This window comes from Anabrus simplex, chromosome 7 (genome assembly GCF_040414725.1).
Source record: "Anabrus simplex isolate iqAnaSimp1 chromosome 7, ASM4041472v1, whole genome shotgun sequence".
Lineage (NCBI taxonomy): Eukaryota > Metazoa > Arthropoda > Insecta > Orthoptera > Tettigoniidae > Anabrus > Anabrus simplex.
Window position 1 is genome coordinate 23,153,629 of NC_090271.1, and position 8,472 is coordinate 23,162,100.

The following is an 8,472-nucleotide window of genomic DNA, read 5'->3' on the forward strand; positions in this document are numbered from 1 at the left end:
GGCGTTTTGATAGGCAACTCTACAATTTTTGTAACAATACTGCACCAATCTAACACTTTTGCAATTCTAAAAAGTATTTAGGCTCACTTGTACACTTAAAGCTTCGAAATTGTTATGACAAGTTGACAGTTGGAATGTCTTTGATTTGAAATTAAACGTAAAGAACACTTAAAATAATTTTACGTGGAAAAGGAAGTTAACATATTTATAATTTAATATTTTTGAACTTTACAACATGTCTTGAAGTTCAGTACATTCTGTTGCAGCATACTGTCTCTCCTTACTTCTGGCAGGGGTTGTTTGTGACATAAATGTGAGGGCTTCCCACGAAATATTGTTAGGAGGGCATCGTCCGTTAATTCTGGATTTCCCCTTTGCACACTTAAAACAGAACTTTGCAGTGTCTACAAGGATTACGATATATTTTTGGAAGAATGTCTGTCACAGGCACAAACATGTTTATCGGGTTCAAAATCGGCCCAGGGTGTAGCACACATCAATTTATATCTCTTCTCTTTATCACTAGGAAACGGAAATGTTAAAAATGGCCCCTTCCTTCTTTGTACGGTAATTGGACGTACCATCAGGCAAGCTGTTCATTTATCCTATTTTGTTAAGTGGAGCCTCTACTGCACTAACATATTATAACGAAAATAATCAACACAAAATACCACATTTAAAACCTTTTCTTGAACCATAACGTTTCATGTTGAAAGAGGTAATATTTAACGCATCAGGGACGCTGTATCGGGAGTCGAAATTGAAAAGGCGCGAAATGTAGCTTGGTGATCATAGGGGAGCAAGGCAAGCCAGGACGGGCGTGGCAAGATGTGTGAGAGAGCGAAGAAACCATAGAAAATGATGGACCGACTCGAATGCTCTTCGGGGACCCACATACACCACCCTGATAAGAAGAAGCGCGGCACAAAGCGGATCGGCAAGATATGAAAATAGAACGATAACTACTTTTGTGGATTGGATTAGAAGAAACTAAAACAACCGAAAATGTTATCATTTACTGAGTGCTCTGGACTTGTTTTATGTGCTAATACTCATTGCCCTTCTTTATTTGATTGGAGCGGAATGAGTGTGGGAACCAAGCTCTCATCTGCACAAGGAAATAGCGTTTGTATCTTGGGGGTTTCCCTTGTGTGGCGTCTCTGCCAGAACTGATAACAAGGGACGTTGAGTGGAGATAGTATTCTTTCATTCTGTCTCGCTGTGAAAGTCGGACGTGAGGGAAGCTGCGTCGTGAACTTGTAGAAATCACACAAAAATCTATATCAGGATATGTAGTGTCGGTCACTCTTATTAGTTGCAGCCTGGAGAAGTAGCCAGCGCGCGAGTTTAGGAATTTATAAATTAATAAACTTTGATCTAGAGGTTCGTGTGCGGTAGCGTGCTGATAAGTTTATCACATACTTCCTACTTGTTAGGTAGTGTCTTCAATCCTAACTCATTATACGCTGAACCAGGAGTGACCGAACTGCGCAAACGGGCATCTTAATTGTGTGCAAAAATTGCAGTGATTGGCGGTACGGGAGTCTATGACAAGAGCTGTTAAGCACGAGACCTTCTAACAACTCATCATTCAAGCAGGCGACATTGCGATGGACCACACCAAGGAACTGAGGCGAGGACCAGCTACCCAGGACGACGCTAGCGAGATGAAGGGCTAAATCCAATACATCAGAGTCCGGCATTGAGGATCCGTGAGGTCACAATGTAACAGATAAGTGTGAACAGACTTCTTTAGCATGAGAGAGGGACAGTCTAGCTTTGCATACATTTTCTTTGTAAATAAACGTTCACTAAGCCTATATGACGATCATATAATTACGTTTAGGACTATTGCAGATGTATTCAGTGTTTTTAGCCTTGTGCCCTTTGTTTATGGTAATGACGGTGGTAGGATTAAATTAAGTTGGTTCTACAGAGAGGTAATGTAGTGTTATTCTTTGGGGAGTGATGTAGAGAAGTTGTGAGGCTAGGACCTTTAAAATTTAACGGACGGACATGCCTTACAAGTTTCGAACTGGTAGACTCTTACCGGAGTGCAGGCGACCTAAAGAATAGGGTTTTCATGGTATGTAAATGAGCATGTGGTTAACAGATATGCAGAAGAAGCCGATGTCAGTGTGTCCCAATGTTGCATTAGAACGGGTTTTCAAAATTATTCCGGCAAGCTCTCACATGGCTATGCAGATGGCGTGAACTGGGGTCTGTTGCATGAAGAGAGGAGATTTACGCAGTGTATTCCGGATAATATGGATAGCCTGAAGCTAGGTCAAGCACGTAGGCCTGTGAATTACGAGTCTGAAGAAAGGTGACTCAGGAACAGAGAGATAATATGCTCCTTGTTATGTGTTATAGAGAGGTCGTAAACGCCTGCAATCTGCCCCGAGTAGAAGGGATGAAAATTCGCTCGACTGAGAGCTGTATTGGAATGTTAGTTGGAGAGAGGCCCGTTTGCCACGTGACGAAACCCAGATGTGAGGGAGACTTGGACATGTAGCTATGTGTATCTGCAAGCGTAATGTTTTTGTTTGAAACAGCGAGTGTGAGGCGACCTTGGGGATTCCCCGAGTAGAGTGTGGTAATTGACGTAACCCAGTAAGACGATGTAGAGAGGCGATTACATCACCTCGCCCGCAACACCAGTGTATGTGTTTATTTAAGATCCTCTGGTATATTTGTGCCTTGTTTAATAGCTTTGTATTGTGTCCCTTTATTGTTGTTTGTCATTGCATTTTATATCGTTAGAGGGGAAGAACGTATGCATTCTAGGGGTTGCGAGTCCTATTCTCGTTCTTGACAATGAGCCCGGTTTCATATTAGCTTCAGTGCCTTTTGATGGTATCAGGATGCTCTATAAAAGCAATAGTGTTGATTTTGTATCCCAGATTCATGGGAATAATGTTAATCCTAATTTTATTTTGTATGCAAAATGTTCTCTTGCTTATCTCGCGTACCAGGACGTTTAATTACGAAGAAGAGTCGAATCTGTTCAGACTTATCTACAAAAAAGCGTAGTATTTTTGAAACGCCCCGGTCTCCACTATATTGGTATATTGGATTGCCGCTTGATGGCCACCTAGGATAAATTGTAATAAACCTTTGAATCGTATTATGGGAGTTTTAATTTTCAAAATCCAGTCTTTACGGTTTAGCTCATTAAAATGTTTGGTTTAAGTATTTTTTATCCTCATTCATTCACACAAATTACATCTTTAAGATTTTATTTAGCGATATTTTGGAGATCAAGGTTACGAACGTTCCGCGAGCTTTGCCGCTGAACTAGCCAGAGCAGAAGAGGGCAGAAAATTTTGGTAAATTGTGCCTTCTCACATGTTGACCCACCTTTTGTATTATTTATTTATTTGTTACCGACCCAGTAATGTAGAGTCCTGTTAGAAAATTCTCATCACTGTTCCGTTGAGAAACTAGTGGGTTATAGAACTACTGTTTGGCTGTCGGTGTGCTGTGCCGTTGTTGACCCCCGGATTGTCTTTAACTTATCTAAATGACATCGCCTTAGGCATTATTGATCACTCACTTAAAATTCTCCATCATCAGTTGTACGTCACGTGATAGGGAGCCAATCCTATTACTAAACTATACATACTGATACTCAACAATGCATGCAATTGTGCTCTTGTTACAGGTCACTGACTATTTGTAAGCTGATATCTATCTTGGAGAATAAATAAAGGTCAGTGAAATCACATAACCCAGCATTCCTGGCTTAGTTAATAGCAAGTTGCTCAAACTAACAATACTTTAGAAGGAAAAGTATATTGCTACCGGTATTTCTCGGTTATATTGTTTCTTGAAAACGCCAGCGAACACCTTTAAATCTTGAATACAACAACGTACAATCAAACAACAGTGTAAAGAAGGCTCATGCCTTCATGTGGATGCACCGGAGCTGTACCTTCACACTAGAACAAATTAACCTATCGAGTTTGCCACGCATGATCCCGCTTTAGTTCCGAGCTTCACCGCTCACCGCTCATCTGTCGTGTTCCAACCGTCGCCTACGGTTCCAACATTGGAAATTAGAGGTTTGTTATTGTTCACACGAATGACAGTTGAACATGTTTGATAATATATGTCTCCAAGGGGGCTAGCCATAATAGCGAAATATCTTAAGGAGAGTGCAGTCTTATAAATAGAAAACTACGGTGTATTTTTATTTTCGCCCTAGAAAATAATTAAAAAGTTCATCATAAAGATGGCGTATCAGTTCTTAACTTTCTCCTTCTAGAAACACGTCTCGAAGGTTTACAAAATTATTGTCAATATATCCCGTTTCACCATAAATCAACTGATTTAGAAGGCTTAGATTTACTTTTTCTTGCTGGTAGTACTGCCTTAACAAGCATAGAGCAGTACTTAGTTAGGGATTAAGTGCTTCATTTTGTGACTTGGGTTGTAGCTCTCGTTTTCTGGTTCAGTATGTACCTCCATGTGACTAAATGCCGATTGTATAATATTAAAATTTCACTAACTTCTTAAAGCAAACTCTAGAAATTATAGTAATCATTTTCATACTGAGAATTAGGGAAAAGTTCGTATGTAATCCCTTGAAAACAGTTTTACGTATAGTGAGTCTATAAATCTTATCCCAACCATAAGAATCAATTAATCCTTATCTCACTGTGTGCTACTTGATTTGACTCTTGTTTCCTTCCAGTACTCGTATTATTCCGTTGAGATCCTGTTCTCATTTTTTCTGAGTTTCTAAACGTTTATCACGTGTATTTTTCTTTATCTTATGATTTTCCATTTTCCTGTATTTTTCCGGCTATTTTATTCTCCTACACTTCCCGCATCAAGTATGAAGATCTGTCAAGATGCCCCTAAATGCCGCTCTGCCGATGAAGCCGGGAAGTAGAAAATGTCTCGGCGGGTGGTGAAGAAAACTGGGATTTGTGAGCTATTCGAAGATAGCAGGAATATGTGGGAATTTCACCTGACTTTTTGTGTTTTCAATTTGTTTTTATTTGCATCTTCTTTACGTTGTTTCCTCTTCCCTCTATTATCTGTCATTATGTTCGTCCTATTTCGTGTTCCTTTTCTTGTTCCTCTCTCTGTCTGTATATATGTGTGTGACTAAATTACGGTACAATGGTCTCACAATCGATATCAAGCGCTACCCTTTCAAATTTATACGTTCATCTCCTCTTATGTTTTTGGTCATGTTGTAAACTGCCGTATTCAGTAAAGATTCGCGTGTTGAAGAGTATTTGTATATTTCTGTTCACACTTGCCATTCACATACGTATTTGGAAACAATGGTTGTCACACATACTGGTTTTATTTTAACTCATGACTGAACACACAATTTCTTCTATTAACTGAGGTATTTAGGATTAATTCCGAGGCATAAAATAGTAACAAGGTTACCAAGAAATAAGCAGGTTTCATATGCTAGTAACACTGTATTATTTTATAACAAGATTCACATAATCAACAAAGTATAATACAAAACAATAGACAACAAAAATTATTTTTAACTCGGTGAACGAACCAAGAATGTATGATAACGAATCTTCACTTTAAATTAATGTTTTGTAGGATAATGTTAAAATTAATTGAATAATTCTGCATTAGAAGTCGAAATATGATAAATATATAAGAAATACCATAAAAGGAAAATGTGAATAAAATATTGATTAATACAGTATAAACATTTCTAAAAGAGCGTCTTTTTTCAGAATTATATTACATTATTTTTAAGTGTATGTGGTTTGAAGAAATAAATATTTGTATTTCTCAGATGAATCGAATGTTATATGAGAGTTAAACAGAATTCTGAAGTGTACTTAAAACTTACATTTGTACAAGTATAAACCAGCCATTTCTTTGACAATTCGCACGTCCAGCTTCTCGAAGAACTATTTTCGTATACGGAAATACGATTCCTTCATTATGCGTTCGGGTGTATACAAATTATTTTCCCGCGGGAGGGAGATAAGATCTTCCTCCAGCTCCACCTCCACCACCTCCGAATCCTCCACCTCCAGGACCTCCAGCACCACCGCCGAATCCTCCGCTTCCACCAGCTCCACCTGCACCGCCTCCGAATCCTCCACCTCCAGAACCTCCTGCTCCACCGCCGAATCCTCCACCTCCAGAACCTCCTGCTCCACCGCCGAATCCTCCACCTCCAGAACCTCCTGCTCCACCGCCGAAACCTCCACCTCCAGAGCCTCCAGCGCCGCCGCCGTATCCACCACCTCCTCCACCTCCGCCGCCGTAATAGGCCTGTCCGGAGTACTGGACATCAGCGATGTAGCCGGTGGCGTCACTCGCCGTGTATTTCACTACCTGGTTTCTGCCATCAGGAAGCAGAACCTGATATTGCCCGTTCACGTTTCCGGCACCATTACCATTTTCGGACTGACTGAAGTCGGCACCACTGTAGGCATCTTGGATGGAGTACTGGAAACTGTAGGGCTGTGGCTGAAAAATAAAAGGACACCTTCGTTATATACATAATGCTCTTCTCTCGCAATCATTTGTGGCGGTATAATTCATAGGGGATATGCATAACTACTGCTATCTATGACTTTTAGTATGTGTGGAATTTGAAATGTAGGCCTATCATTCAACAATGCACCATGAACTGCTAGACAGCAATTGGCTGTAATTTGTTAATTGTGGTACATCTAATAACTTGATTGGACGACGTGGAGTAATTTCTACGGCTTTTATTTCTTGACTCCGCTGCGGTCGACGTGCGTTGACTTGTGGACCTACTCCGTGAACAGGGAGTCGACAGCTGGTCATCTCCAAGACAGCTGTATTTGAACAGACGCTCTGTCTAGCTATTATGGCTAATGGAAATGAGTACCGTCCACCCTAGTTAAGGGACTGAAGTGGCTGTGGAGCCTCTTACTTATTAGAACCTTCTGTGATAAGTTATTTTTGGATTTAATTTACTCTTAAAGTGGCTGATTAGTATAATGTAATAAAAATTCTTTCTGTAGACTAACAGTGTGTGGTAAGACTATTTGATAAAATGTACCAGAATGGATTAAATACGGACCACTTCGGCGGTAAATTTTGTAAACTTTGGTTGAGGGAGCCCGTCCGCCATGACCGTTGACACAAGGAGTTCCCTCGAATTAAAACATGTCTGACTGAAATATTTGTTCTACAGCGGAAAGGCAATGAGTTGATAGTTACTGTGGTATTGAGTGAAAATGCCTCAAATTTGGTATTCATTGGTCGAAATAATATTTGAAGCAGTTTAAAAGTGCACCCCTGTAAATTTAAAGGTGATATCCGTTATGTACGTTGACGGCCTTAAAACCAAGGCAAACCTGTGTTCTTCATAATTGTTTTTCTCTAGTATTATATTTATTTATATATATTTATTTATTTATTTTTTCTTGTGTGATCTTTAAATTGTGTTGCTACTTTTTATGCACTTCAATATACTAGTAGCAAAAATGTGTCTACTAAAGGGGGTACCTCGTTCTTTAAGAAAGTTTATTGGGAGCTCTCAAACTAGTAAGTCATATGACGATCCATTTAAATATTTTCTTTTCACAAAAAAGGAACTGCACTTCGCTTGCAAAATATTTTAAAATATATTAAATGATTTGTGATTTAAAATGGTTTCAGTGAATGAATTGATTTCTTAATCTTCATTTAATTTATTTAGTTAAATTTCTTTTTTATTTATGAATTATTTACGGTTGCTAGTCTGCTTTCTTAAAACAAATCATACTTATAACATTTTTGTGTGGTTAAAATTATTTAGTGTTTCATGGTATTTAACATGAATTGCTCTATCCTAATCACCTGGATCCACCCTCTGTTGAGGTTATTTTTTATCTTCCGTTCTGCCCATATTCCATCGCTTCCCAGTCCAGTGTCTTGTGTTTTGATCGAGGCCACCCTAAGTATTTGGCGTGATTTCGCGCTGGAATGGCTTCTACTCTCTCTACTGGCATTCGAAACTGAGTATCTGCGGTGTCGTGCCGTCAGTTCTTTGTGTTGTTCTTGTGTTCGATTGTCGGTACGTCACACACTGAGGAGATAATATTTATAGTAATCGCAACTAATACGTCGAGCAGTGTAGCTCTGAAGCCAAGCTCTGAACTCAGGAGGTGAGTGGGTTGAACCCTACTGTCGGCTTTCCTGAAAATGGATTTCTGTCGTTTCCCATTCTATCATGCAGGCAAATGCCGGAGTATTTCCTATTCCTACAAAGTCCACAACCAATCTATTCTTACCTTTAGCCTTAACGTTAAATCACCGCCACCCATATCCTGGTCAGAGAAAGGGCATCATCAGCTAGTTGGCGCACAATACCCTTCGGCATAATGAATTTTTAAATATTCTTTAAAAATCGAACCTGAGGTTAGTTATTTTAGATATGCCAACTAATAAAACATGACTAAAATGATTAAAATGCGTTTTAATACTCATCACATAAATCCTTCAAAACTGATGAAT